Source organism: Castor canadensis, chromosome 18 (genome assembly GCF_047511655.1).
Source record: "Castor canadensis chromosome 18, mCasCan1.hap1v2, whole genome shotgun sequence".
Taxonomy (NCBI): domain Eukaryota; kingdom Metazoa; phylum Chordata; class Mammalia; order Rodentia; family Castoridae; genus Castor; species Castor canadensis.
The window spans coordinates 4,928,890-4,943,925 of record NC_133403.1 but is presented as its reverse complement, the minus strand read 5'-3'; the positions used below and the strand labels follow the sequence as shown (position 1 = coordinate 4,943,925).

The 15,036-nt window shown below is 36.8% G+C and overlaps 1 pseudogene; it reads right to left on the bottom strand.

Annotated features, from left to right (window-relative positions):
• LOC109675042 (solute carrier family 5 member 4-like) overlaps positions 1-15,036 on the bottom strand; it is a 79,005-nt pseudogene that overhangs the window by 34,360 nt on the left and 29,609 nt on the right.

Genomic DNA, 15,036 nt, shown 5'->3' with positions numbered 1-15,036 from the left:
ATCCAGTATTACACTTACACGAAAACCAGAGAAGGACACAACAAAAAAAGAAAATTACAGGCCAATTTCTCTAATGAACATAGATGGAAAAATCCTTGTTAAAATAATGGCAATCCAAATTCATCATACATGATCATACAAAGTCAGCTACATCCCTGTGATGCAGGGATGGTTCAACATATCCAAATCATTAAATGCAACACAACAAATTAGCAGAAGCAAAGACTAAATCCACTTGATCATCTCAATAGATGCAGAAAATGCCTTTGATAAAATTCAACATCTTTTCATGATAAAAGCTCTGATGAAACTAGGAATAAAAGGAATGTACCCCAACATAATAACACAAACCATGGCCAACATCATACATAATGGGGAAAAATTGAAACCATTTCCACTAAGGTCAGGAATAAGTCAAGGGTGCCCACTCTCCCCACTACTTTCCAACACAGTCTTGGAATTCCTAGCTACAGCAATAGGACAGGAAGAAAAATAACAGAAATATAAATAGGTAAAGAAGAAGTCAAATTATCGCTATTTGCGATAACATGATTTTATATATAAAAGACCTGAAATACTCCACGAAAAGACTTCTTGATGCTATAAACAGCTTCAGCAACATAGCAGGATACATCAATTTACAAAAATCATTAGCATTTCTATACACCAACAATGAACATATTGAGGATATAGGATAAAATTCCATTTACAATAGCCTCAAAACAAATCTACCACCTAGGAATAAACTTAACAGAGGATGTGAATGACCTCTGCAAGGAAAACTACAAACCACTGAAGAAAGAAATCAAAGAAGACTTCAGAAGGTGTAACAATATCCCATACTCACAAATTGGCATAATCCACATAGTAAAAATGGCTACACTACCAAAAGCAGTCTACATGTTCAATGCACTCCCCATTAAAGTCCCAAAGTCATTCAATACAGAGATTGAAAAATCAATCCTAAAGTTCATTTGGAAATAGCCAAGGCAACCCCGAGCAAAAAGAGCAACTCTGGAGGTTGCTCCAACTTCAATACCCAACTTTAAACAGTACTACAGAGCCATAGCAATAAAAACAGCATGGTACTAGCATAAAAATAGATACGAAGACCAGTGGAACAGAATAAATTGCCCAAATACGAATCCATGGAGGTACACCCACCTAATTTTTGACAAAGATGCCAAAAACATTCAATGGAGAAAAGACTGCCTCTTTAACAAATGTTGCTGGGAAAACTGGATATCTGCCTGCCGAAAACTAAAACTAGATCCTTGTATGTCCCCCTGTACAAGTATCAACTCAAAGTGGATTATGGACCTCAATAACAGAACTGAAAGCTTGAAGCTAGTACAGGAAATAGCAGAGAATACACAGGAAGCAATAGGTATAGGCGAGGACTCCCTCAGCAGAACTCAAACGACCCAGCAATTAACAGGAATGATCGACAAATGAGACTGCATGAAATTAAAAGGCTTCTGCACAAAAAAGAAGTGGTCTCTAAATTGAAGAGGCCACCCATAGAATGGAAGAAAACCCTTGGAGCTATACATCAGACAAGGGACTGATAACCAGAATACACAGGAAGCTCAAAAAACTGAACTCCCCCCATCCAAATCAAGGACCCAATAAGGAAATGGGCAAATGAACCAGAGATTTTTCAAAGGAAGAAGACCAAATGGCTAAAAAACACATGAAAAAAATGCTCAACAACCTTGGTCATAAAGGAAATGCAAATCAAAACCACACTAAGATTCTGCCTCACTCCTGTGAGAATAGCTACCATCAAGAACACCACTAGGGGAAAGGGTGAATTCAAGCATGACATATTTGATACATTGTAAGAACCTGGATAAATGCTGCAATATATCCCCACCCAGCAGAAAATAAAGGAAAAAAAGAAAGTTTAAAAAAAACAATTATTTCATTTAAAAGCATGGTTTCACAATTTCCTCTTTGTCTTCTAAAGTATGAGCAACATTTGTTCAATTTTTACTGTTACTGGCATTTTCAAGAACAATCATTGAAAAAGAAAAACTGTTTAATGTGTAAATTGTCTATTCTCCTTTGATTTACTTCATCAATTCCTCAAAACTACATTTGAAACCACTCCTACATCATTAGTTAGCCAAAATGTTGTGATGATAACTTGATTCTATGTAATATGTTATGAAACAAGGACTTAGGGAAAATGGAAGAAATTACATCCTGATTTGACTACTGAGGAGAAAAGAAAAAGAATTGAAGGTTAATTATCTAAGTGATCTGGTTACAGGTAAGTTAGTAGAGTGATTTAAGAGTTTGAAAATTTTAAAAATATCTAATATTTAGGTGTCTCTCTAAACATTCTCTATGGTTCACTTTTTGTGGAAATTAATACAGTGAAACACTCAAGTTTTTAAAAAGTGTTTTCGAGATAAACTCTCATGTAAACATGCACGTACTCATAAGTATGTAATTCTGTAATTGTGGTATGACTGTATGCTTTGTTTGGCACATCTTCCATAGAGATGTTAATGAATATAACACTCTACCTGCAAACATTTTAAATGTTGAAGCAAAAATAGGAAATGTGAGAAAATGTATGGTCTCATTAATATTTACAGTAGTCAAATTATGTCATCAAACTAGGTGCCCATCAATAGATCAATGGATAGAGAAAATGTGGTATGCATCAACATTGGGTTTTACTCAGTTATTTAGAAGGACATTATGTCATTTTCTGTAATATAGATGGATCTGGAGGTTATCATGTTAAGTAAAGTAAACCAGACCCATGAAGAAAAGTGAGGGATCTTTTCTTATTTGTGGTAGTGAGGGGAAAAACAAGTAGAAAGGGAACTACTTAGGGAGATGGAAAAGGAAGGAAAGGGGGGAGAGAGGAAGAGGGAAAAAAGAATAATAGAAGTGTTGAATATGATCAAAGTATGTTCCTGCATGTGTGGAGGTGTCACAATAAAACCCTTAAATTGCACAATTTCACATATGCTAATAAAGAGTATGACCTCAATTTTTGTATATGGACAGTGAAAATTTGAATTAAAAATCCCCTAATGTTCCTCCTTTACTCTATGTTTGCTTTCACAGAAGCCAAAGACCAGGGAGCTGTAGCTCATTTTATGTCTACCACATACTCAGAGGGACTATAGTTAGAAATTCGGACTCTCTCACCGTCCAGCTATCAGCGGCTCTTTCTCTGACGCCTTCTTTCTCAACTTGGTGTAGAGGTCCATGGCAAAGAGGGTGCTGGCGCTGTTGAAGATGGAGGTCAGGGTGCTCATGAGAGAGGCCAACATGACTGACAGCATCAGGCCTCGCAGTCCTGGAGCAGAAAAAGGGTGCAAGCATTGATTAGGCTGGATGCCATGGTTCAAGAGTACTTTGCTAAATCAGAGAGCTATTGTATGACAAATGGGTCATATACAATATGGATTAGTTAATGTAATTATCAATAACCATCAATATCAATCAAATTTTCTGGTGATTTGAAGTTAATCCAGTATAGACATTTAGTTATAAATATTAACTTAGAAGTTATCTGCTGGAAAGTAATTTTGGTAGAGAGGAAATAGTCCAGTAACCTCTTTCTTTGGAAGAGAAAGTCTTTGATCCCTGAAGACTTAGAGAACTGGAGAGGTAGAGGGCTGGTGGGTGGCACTGTTGTAAAGCCTTTTGCAGGCAAAGCTGAGGGTTGTGAAACATTAGGGGAGCTTTACACTTCAGTTCCTTGTGCTCATTAGTTGACCCTGAACTTGGGACAGGGTGGTGTGGATTGTGTTCCATGTTATGTATTGGGGAAATTCTATCTTCATTTTGAAAATGCTTATGTGTGCTGGTAAGGGAAGGGGCAGAGAAGTGTTAGCCAACCTTTGATGGTCACAAGTTACAAGATTACTCGGTCACTCTAGAGTTCTGCACCCTGTTCCATTTCTTTCTGGCCACCTCCTGAAATCCTAATAATTTACTTATTTTATGTTGTGGTTCATCTTTGTCTTGAAGTTTTAAAGTGTAGGGACATTTCTACTTCTGCTTACTTCATTGACTTTTCCTGCTTAGTGGCTGAACAAATAGTATGTACTTAATAAATACATATAAATAAAGTAGATTGGAATATATACTTTGGGCATCTCTGGCCAAAGAAAAATGAAGCAAGGTAAATAATTAAACTGTAATCCTCTAATTTTATATGTTTGTGATTATACAACTTTTTCTTTGACAAATAGTTAATCTAAATGTTATTGACTGAGTTCACAGACAGTCTTGAACCTGAAGGAATAAGGATTATTCTAAGAAATTGCTCATCTTTGAATATTCTAGGGTCATCATACATCTTTCAGCCTATGTAAGGTGCTCAAGAAATGTCTGCTGACTAGAATTGAATTAATGGAAGTAAGAATTACCAAAGATTATTATACAATATTTCCTCAAGTTCCATCTATCCAGGCAAGCCATCTGTGCGCCCGGCCTCCAAGGCTGCCTGAACGTGAACATTTACTTACCATTCGGCATCAGTTCCAGCACCAGTGTTGGGTAGGCATAGTCACTGCAGCTAGTTTCAGAGCCACAGTGTTTCATACATTCAGAAGGGAGACACAGGCCATCTTATCTGAGAAGAGATGTGGAGGTGATGTCAGTGAGCAGGGCTCAAACAAGCACAGGCCACAACCAATGAAAACAGAGATAAAATATAATATGAAACACATTTGTCTGGAAATAGGATATTGAACTTGGAGTTTGCTACAGTGGGTCTGGTCACTGCCCATGGTGGAATCTCCAAAATGTTTGTTATCAGTAGGTCCACTTGCACTGACCTATGGATATGTCTGTGTTGGCACACTAGAGTAAACAGAGGGAGTAGTTCCAGAAAATGGCAGAAGAATCCATTTTACCTGAAGCAGTGAGTCCAGGAAACAAGCATAACTACACCTAGGAAGCTAGGTCCTATGTCCAGACACATTTATCCAGTGTCATTCACCTACATCTAAGAAGTCTCACCTGTGCTGTTTAACTGAGTGACTGTTCCATGAATAATGATTCTTTACCTCTGTGGAAGTTGTAAAGTACCTTGATGCAATTTCTTTTTAAACCACATCATAGTGAGAGAAAGGAAAAACTGATAAAACTACCTAGAAATATAATACATTTACCTTTTTAAAATATTTCTGTTCCCTTCTAACTCTTGTTCGCAGAAAAATGTCTTTTGATTATCATTGAAAATAAATTTTGTAGCCTTATTTTGCTTTTAACATAATAATCTTAGTATTTCTCTAACTCTTGACATAATGTTTAGTATTTTGTGTGCAGTTTTCCATAAAGAGAAATACAAACATTATTTGACTATTCCTTGCCTGAAAGTTTCCTCTACATTCTTTAGTGTTCTAAAAATACTGTAATAAGAAGTAAAGTTGCTCACGTGATGATCATTTTAGAATGTAATTGAAATAAAGTTATGCCTAGTTGAGAAAGCATAGTGAATACCATGTTATCTGATGGATTTTCTCACTAGAAATGAGTCTCCATTTAGCCAAAAAAGATTATCTTTCCTTTGCTTTTTCTTTTTCTTTATTGTTATGTTGGGTGGGGTGCATTGTGGCATTTACAAAGGTTCTCACAATGTATCAAATATATCATATTTGATACATGCACTGCCTCCTTCACTTTTCAGTTTTAAGGAAAAACTTCAATAGTACCAGTTAATCACATCTGACACAGAATTTAATGTTTCTCAAATAACCTGATTTCAAACACTGAAAACTGATTAAGTCCTGTAGTTGTCTCAGAGGGACCAAAAAGTTAGAGTACAGATCAAAGATTTTCCTTAGTCAAAGATATCACCAATCTCAACTATGGAAGCTCATTCGGCTCACATTTGTTAAGTCTACCTCATCCTCCAGGGCCCTTCTGTCATATTCAGCAGGGTACCTTAAATTAAAGTCACTCACAAGAACAGGACTTATGTGTCAGGCAGGTGGGTACAAAAGAGATATGGAAGCTGTCAAATATTCCTGCCTCTGACTGTCTTTGCACAAGTGCTTACTTCCACCTGTAATTCTGCTTTTATTTCTATACCAAATGGCTCTTCTAGTCTTTCTATATCTGTAAAAGACTTAGAATTCAAGCACAAGAGGAGGACATATGGATTCATGGCTTGCCTGTGTAGAGAACACGGCTGATCATCCCAGGCATCACCATAAGGAACATGGGCAAGAGTTTCAGGTAGCCGCACATGATGCAGGCAGCCTTCACATGAGTCATGTTCTTGCCAGACAGGCAGCGCTGCACAATGACCTGCCCGGAAAACATGAAACACTCTTGAGAAAATGGGAATGATTTCAAAGAAGGTGAGTGTCCCACTTCAGTGTTTAATATTACCTTAAGAAAAAAGGAAATAATGGTTAGCAGACAATAGTGGACTTTGAATTAAGGTTGGTATTACTCTTTTTTTGCAGACTATTTCTCCTCCGTGACTCTCAGATTTATCATCACAGTAAGTAACGTCAGCTCTCTCTTCCCTGAAATTTTTTTGGGTGATAGAAATTGAATCCAGGTTCTCAGAGGTACTAAGCTCAAATTCTACCAGTTAGTACCCTCCCAGTCCTGTCAGTCCTCTTTTATATCTTTTTATTGTAAGTGTTATTTTTATTAGATGCCATTTCAGATCTGCTTTGGCAGTATTATACAGATTTGGTATGTTTTTCAATTTTCCTAGACTCAAGAAACATTTAAATTTCTTGTAACGTTTCTTCATTGACCTATTGGTTGATCAGGAGCATGTGGTTTGACACCCATGTTTGAGAGTTTCCAAAGTTCCTATTGTTACCGATTTCCATTTCTGTAACATTGTGATCAGAAAAGGTACTTGATATGGTTGAGTTTTAAAAATTTATTAAGACTTGTTTTCTGGTCTAACATGTGATCTTTTGGAGAATGTTCCACATATTGTTGAGAGGAATGAATATTCTTCAACTCTTGGATGGAATTTTTCAGTAAGTGCCTTTGGTTAGGATCCTAAAGTCCCCTACTATTTGCTTTCTATATTGCGTTCTCTAATGTTGAGGCATGACTCAGTGGTAGAGTGTCCAGTAAATCTCATAGGCTCTCTTCATTTTTTTTCATTCTTGTTTCTTTTGGTCCTCATGGGTTGATTTCCTATATCTCTTGTTAAGTTCGTTCTTCTTTTCTCCTGCTTGGTCTATCTGCTGTTGACCTCTGTTGAACTTTTGGATTATATTATCCTACTGTTCCTCTCAATGATTTCTGTATGCTATTCTTAAACATTTTTTATCTCTTTGTTGAAGGACTCAGTTTGTTCATACATTGCTCCCCTTACCTCAGTGAGCATCTTTTTAAGGGTTCTTTTGAATTCTTAGTTTGATAAATTACATATATCCATTTAATTAGAGTCAGCTCCTGGGTATTTTTCTCATTATTTCTTTTGGAATGTATTTTCCAGTTTCTTCATTGTCTTTTGCTCTTTGTGTGGGTTTCTCTGTATTAGACAAAAAACCATCTCTACAAGTCTTGGTAAATTATTCTTGGGCACCAGCTGATCCTCACCAATAAAACAAGAGATTCTAGGTGAGTCCAAACTTTTTGTGGTTGCTTTAAATGCTGTCTTTGTTCTTAATGACTTCTCAGAAATTATAGGGAGAAGTCTTCTATTGCCTTTAAGGAAGTAGGATAGAAATCAGCATCTTGGGATGTATCTTGAGAGGTTGGGTAGTAGGTGTTCTTAAATTTCCTTATTTACTTGGAGAGAATCAGAGAGCCAGAGTCTATCTTTCATTTATTGTAGCATACACGAAAGAGAGAGTATGAGACAGATATCTGTACTCTTGAAAATACCACATATCTAGAAGCTGAGAAGCTAACTGCTGATTATTTGTGAGTTTAGAAGTCATCTTATTTGTATTTCGTGGTTTAGGAGTTCTCAGGAGTGCAAAGGTTCCTCTACTCCCATAGTCTAGTAATTTAGGAGCCAGTACCTCAGGCCATCTCTATCCTCTTTAGCAAAGATTGTAAAAGTTAGGCGCATTCAGTGGGATCAGAACCGACTTGAAGGAAGAATATGCAGATCTGGATTTATTGCTGTAGCAATACAGGGAAGAAGCTTCAGGGTGTGCCCACTCTCCTGATATATCAAGAATAATTCTAAGAACTTCTTTCCAGGGAACCACCTTACGTGGAATAACTACTGAAGAAACCCAAGGAACAAGGTGGAGAAATTGTCCTCATTTCTAATCAGGTATAGAGAGATCTTCAGCCTCTTTCTAATAAGGGATTACAAACATAAGTCTCAGGTTCGTGCCACGGAGGAAGGACCAAAGGGCACCATCCATCCATCCTATTCTTCCTAGGAAGGTCCTCCAACCATTTTCTAGGAAGAGACTGTGGGGCTGATTGTCTTTGGGGTAAGTCAGGGAAGAAATAATAAGGTGTGTCATTATTCCTGTTCACGCTAGAATTGGGTTTTTTCTTTATTTTTTTTGCAGAGTCTAGCCTCCATGGTACTGGCTTGTTAGATACCAGAACTACAGGGAGATGTTGAAAAGGTATGTAGCCAAACGTTTCTAGTCAGTAGATGGAATCTGGGCTGATATGTGGGGCTACAATTGATGCAGGAGTTTATACAATTTAAAACATTCCTTTTCCTTGTTTCAGTGAAATCCTGCAATTTACGAACCTGTTGTTCAAGAACCATGATTTAAAAGCCAATCTCTACAGCAGTGATAGAGGAATTAAGCACTATATGTATAGTACAAACCCATCACCACTATGAGAAATAAAGACAGTTGAGTTTCCCTTCCCAATGTAACACACTTTATTCTCATTGGAGTTAATATGTGGGTGTATCTCCATTTGTCCTTAACCATTTTGATGTGAACACTCTTCCAGTTTTTCAGAGCATAGGGCTTTTTCAGCTGGATTCTGCTTCGCTCTTCAGGAGAACTGATTCACGTACAGATGTTTACTCTCTGTATTTGTGGGAGGTGGAATAGTCAGAGGTCTCCTATTTTGTCATGTTGCTGATGTTAGTCTTCCTTTTTGTAGGTACTGGGGTTAGAACTCAGAGATTCATGTACCTGGCAGGCATTCTACTGCTAGAGCCATGCCTGTAGCCCTTTTATACTCTGATTATTTTAGAGAAAGGGTCTTGCCTTTTGCTTGTAATGGCCTGAACCATGACCTTCCTATTTTATGTTTCTTACAGTCACTGGGAAGACAGGTGCATGCCACCATGATCAGCTTTTTATCCATTGAGATGGGGTCTAACAAAATTCCTGTCTGCCTGGCCTGGAACTGTGATCCTCCCAATCTCAGCTTCCCAATTAGCTAGGATTATAGGACTGAGCAACTGGTTCCTAGCCTTCACCCTTCTTTATTAAAAGTACTGAGTGCATCTTTGACAAATTTTCATAGAATTTCATGCATAATAAGTAGTAATTATCAAGAAAATTTAAAATAAAAGTAATTTTTAATTTCATGACAAAAGAAAAGTTAATGCTAAACCAACCAGAATATACCACATGGCTCAGTGGCAAATTACCTTTACATAATCAAGGAAAGAGTATGCATGGCAATCTCTCCCCAAATTGTGATTTAACAGGAGATAGGCCTGTGTATGGGCTTGAAATTGTTTTTCCATTTTTGTTTGGATGTATTCATTGTACTGGGGATCCATTGTAACACATCCAAATAATCTTATATTGTATATTTGTTAGCTCACCCCTACTATTTGTTCCCCACTGAAAAACCCTCCATGCCTCACTTAAAGCAGGTTCAAGAGGTTTCCTCATTCTATTTCATATATGTATATGAAGTCCATGATTTTATCATGGGAAGTCAGAAAGAAAATTCTAAAACTTGAAAATCTAAATGGAGCAATATAACTATTTAAATCACTTGGGGGGAAATTAATTATAAAATTCTAAGTGAGTAAGAGTAACACTGAGAGTGTTTGTTTCTATTTCCAATATGACATCTACACTGATACTTCATAAATCACACTTTGAGCACAAAGACTTAGAGAACAGACCCAAATAACAAAACATGTAATTGAAAGAAGTGAAAGTGCTTGTCTCTATAGGAAAAGAAATAAGACGATGAGGAGGACAAAGAATCTGTTTTCCATATCAAGTCTTAAAGAAAATTTGACTTTTTAAATGATGTGTAAGTGCACAAAATAGAAGCAAGATGCTTTTCTATGAGACAAGAAAAAGCAACATAAATATATTCCTACACACAAACATTTGTGCTTACCTGATCTGCACACCAATACCACAGAGCTAAAATGGTCATTCCAAATATCATTCCTGGCCATGGAATATCTCCCGGGATAGCATCTCGGAAAATGTGGAAAGAGTCTGCCTGAGGAGTATAGCAGCTGGGGCTGATTGTCAGGTTGTCCCCCTCCACTACTGATGGGATGGCGTTCATGTACTTCTCAATAAAGCTCTCATAGCCTCCAACTTCATGAAATGCTAAAAAGGCATCAGATAAAATGAAATATCGTGAATATTTATAACACCCGATGTTTATGACTACTCCTTTGAGGTGGAGGAATCCAAGCATCTCCTGTTAGCCTGGTCAGATCATCAGTGACCTTTTCCCATGATTCATGTCTTTCTGGTATCTCATTGGCATTGGCCACAGTAGCAGATTAACTTTCAAAAAGTACATAAAGCAAATAATTCTTTAACATTTTTCTTATGTTACCCTTTGAAATTTTGACTTAGTGTCTGTGATCCAACAGACTGAGACTGCTGTCACACAACCATCCAAAGCAGAGATTAACCTGATGGTGAGTTCACAGAACAAGCCTGATGGACTTAGTCACCAGAAAAAAACAAGAAGCAATGAACTGTTCCCTGTCTCAGAGCCTTGTTGTTCTGACCTTACTCACAATCTACTTTTCTGGTACAACACTGTAGTATTCTAATGCTAAAATAAAACTAAATATTTGTATAGAAAAACAAATTGGAAGCAACAGTTTAAAAGTGATGAAGGGAGATGGTGAAACTCAGCCCATTCTGGTCTGGTTAGGATTATCAGGGTGAACACAACAACTGTAGTTGATCTTAGAAAGAGGAACCAAGGCCTCTGGGGCCATTTAGCATAGGCTCAAATGATGCAAAATTTATCACAGTGCCAGAGAATTGCAGAGATGATGCTGATATTCATTTAAATCTTCATTACTGTATTGAGCATGTACCAGGTACCAAACATTGTGCTGGAACTGTGCAAAGTGAATTTTCAAGGTGTGAACACACCTTAGCAGGAGATATAGGCAACATAATGAAATCTATTCTTTTAAAAGAAGTATTTATAAAAATTGTTCTATCTAGCACGTGTATCTCATGTCTGTAATCCTACCTACTCAGGAGGCATAGATCAGGAGGATCGCAGTTTGAAGCCAGTGATCTTATATTGAAAATACCTAACCCAGAAAGTGCTGGCAGAGTGACTCAAGTGGTAAAGCACTTGCCTAGCAAGAATGAAGCCCTGAGTTCTAATTCCAGTACCACAAAAATGAAAAGCAAATAAATTAAGGTTAAAAATGATAATTTAAGCAATACTTTTAGGAAATAATCTCTTCTTTCCCACTTCTACGTACTGAGATTATAAACCTCTAAAGATGCCTGGAAGACATTTCTATAAGAGTAAATATATATGTGATAGGAAAACATGACCCAAATGCAAGGGACAAGTAGCGTTACAGAGCAGACAGGGTCTAGGGCACAGCGTGGGCTGTCATTACTTACCAAACCCCATGAGAATAGCAGAGCCAATCACCATGATGACAGCCTGAAGGGTGTCTGTATAAATCACTGAGGCCAAGCCCCCTGTGGGGAGAAAAAGTGGATGTATTGATTCATCTGATCTCACCTCTGGCTCTCGTCTATCCCAAACATTAACTCAACATAAAACCTATTGATAGCTCCTGCCTGAGTGCCAAGCTTGTCTTGACATCATTATGCTTTTAGTACTTATGTATTTCATCAGTTTCCTCTTTCTCTTATCTTGCCCTGATTCAAAATTCTATAGAGGACTTCTGTCTTTGTGAGGTTTTGAATACTATATGGGGGGATAGGGCAAAATTTTGATATCATGAAAATTTGTCATAAAATTCATTCATTGTGCCCTTTTAGTACAGTGTCCCTGTTCTCAAAAGTCTAGCAAAACTGGCTTTATTTTAGTGTTGGGATCTATCACAGTTTTATTAGCTGAATATAAGAAGTACTCATTTACCTATGTTTTCAAGCAATATTGAACAAAAATGTTCTCTTTCAATTATAGACTCATCAGATTCCTAGTCAAAGAGAACTTTCCTTTTTGAGAGTGTCATGAGTAAGCAAGAAAGATCTTGAAAACTGGAGAGTAATGTCCTTATCTGTATGTAATGTGAAACATATGCTAAAAGTACAAAAGTGGCTTCAGAACAGTCTTAATTATTCAAGCTATTTTTCTTGATTTCTTCCAACTCAGCCATACCAGTTAACTTAAAATTAACTAATTTTCTTAAGTCAGTATGCATGAGACACTACACCAACGTATCTGGTTACAAAAACTTAAACTGTTGGTACATACCTGCTTTGCAAAATCAACCTACTTTTCACTTCTTCTCTTTTAATTGTGCTAAGAATAGCTCACCTACCATGTCCTGGCATCTTGTGCTAATTTGAGTCTCACCTTGCATTTTCTAGTCTCATACCTGGCATGATCTCTCATCCAAACACAGCTGAGCTATATCCATAAGGTTTCCATCCCATCTACCTCATCATTTTCCTCAATTAAACTGCTTACCTTGAATAATGAGGTTTATGTCATATTTATTCTAGTCGTGTTTCTGGTCCTGTGCCTGGCTCTCATTGTGGGCCTGAAATGGTATCCTTACTTTGGCAGCGACAAGGCTAAGACTGAGGTTACTAATTTCAGGATCAGATAAGATACATTAGAGGATAGCATGACTGGGTATTGCAGTAGACTCACCAGTGATTGTATAAACAGCAGTAACAATCAAGAGGATGAAGATTGCCAGGTAAAGGTTCAATCCAAAGGCCAACTGGATGAATATGGCTCCAGAATATAAGCTAAACTGAAAATAGAACAGTTAGGATAATCATGCATCAGACCATTGGTTTCTCTGCACTAGTGTCTACTCTCCCCTCCCTTCTTCTCCAAGTAGACTTCTACTCATCCTTTAAGACTCCACTTAGATGTCTGCACAACAGTATCTTCAATAAAGCATCAAACAACATTTCATTCTCTCTTCTCTACCTTTATAGCTGCTAGTTCATTGCTCAACCAAGGTATTAATTAAACAAGATGACATGTCTTGAAAACCTTTTCTGTATCACAAGGCTTTGAGAGGGTCAACATTTTGTCATAGTAATTCTCTTGACCTGGGTATTTCCAAAAATATAATCTTGAAACTGGCATTCTTCTTTGTCAATGAAGATTTCATGATTATGAATATTTTTCTTCTCCTATAACTATATACAGGATTGGGTCTGTTTCAAAGATGACTGGGGCAATGATTTTTCTTTATTTTAGAAAATCTTGAGATACCAAGGATGTATTTCTTTGTGGAATTTGTGAAAGAATTTACATCCACTCTTCTTTACTCCCTGACATTTTTTGTAAGTTAGATACTGCTGTTATCATCATTTTGCATCTGAGGAAATGTTGAATGAGGCAGTTTGCTGTATGTCAACCAGATTGCAAGTTCTAAGCTCTTGGTGTCCATCTGTGCAGTGTGACTCAAAAGCTCACAATGTTAAACACTTTATGATGTGCTATTATGGATTTTACTTAATTAAATTTATTAGGAACAGTTGATAATATAGAAAAATCATGCTGGTAAGATGGTGGCTATGGTTGCATTGTTTTGAAACTTCACAAATCTCTACATTAAACAGAGAAGTCATATAGTCAAACAAACAAGGTAAGGCAATCCAATGAAGTCCAAAATGCAAGACATTTGGACAAATTAACCTCAGGCTTGCATTGACAATTCTGGAAATCCATATGAACTTTTATATACTGCTGTGAGAGTGTAAATACATACATATTGAAGATGTTTTGTATTATCTGTTAATATCAATCACATGGATATTATATGGTCAAGCAGGTAAACAACTTGAATACACAGAAATATTTTCTCAAAGGCACTAAGAACATAAAGAAGTTATATAATAGCATTATTTATAAGGGAAAAATAAAAACCACATCCTTATTCATCAACTTTAGGATGAGTGAACAGATTTGATACAGTTATCTAATACAATGTTCTGTAGCAATGAAAATGAGTAACTGAACCAACCACATGGATGATTAAAATGAAGCAAAAAACAGAAGATTATACATTCTTTGATTATGTTGCTATTAAATTCAAGAGGCCAAAATAGGTTCAAGTGTTAGTAATCAGAATGATGGGCATTTTCTGGGGAAAGGAAGAAAAAATCTATGTAAGAACTCCTGAAAGGAGCTTGTTTACTTTTGTAAATGTCACAATGTGCCTCTGTACAACAATAATGTCATAATAAAAATAAAAAAGAAACCTGCTTCTTGATTATACAGGTTTCATTTGGTGAGCATTGATCCTGTTTCTTTATGTTAGAGGCACTGTAATATGATGCACATACTACATTCACAACACAAAGGGCTCTATACTGATAGACAGGAAAATGGATTCCATGCCAGCCTTGACAATAATTCATGATATAAATGCATAAAACTAAGTGATCAGCTATATAATATAGGGATTGGGCCTAACCATCTTTGGGGTCTCTTTATATTTATGTAGGACTAGAATTCTAACACTAATGAAAGGCAACTGATGGGGTGAAGGTCTACCAGTTGTTTTCTGGGATCTTGGTTATCTACCTTATCCTGAGTTCCAAGTACTTGTGAACATAGAAAGTATGTACAGGTAAAAAATTCACTGGAGGACAACGCAACCAGGTCAACATGTACAACGTGACACAGTCACACAACTTTGACTCAATTATTTTGAAATCATCATACTCAGTTTTA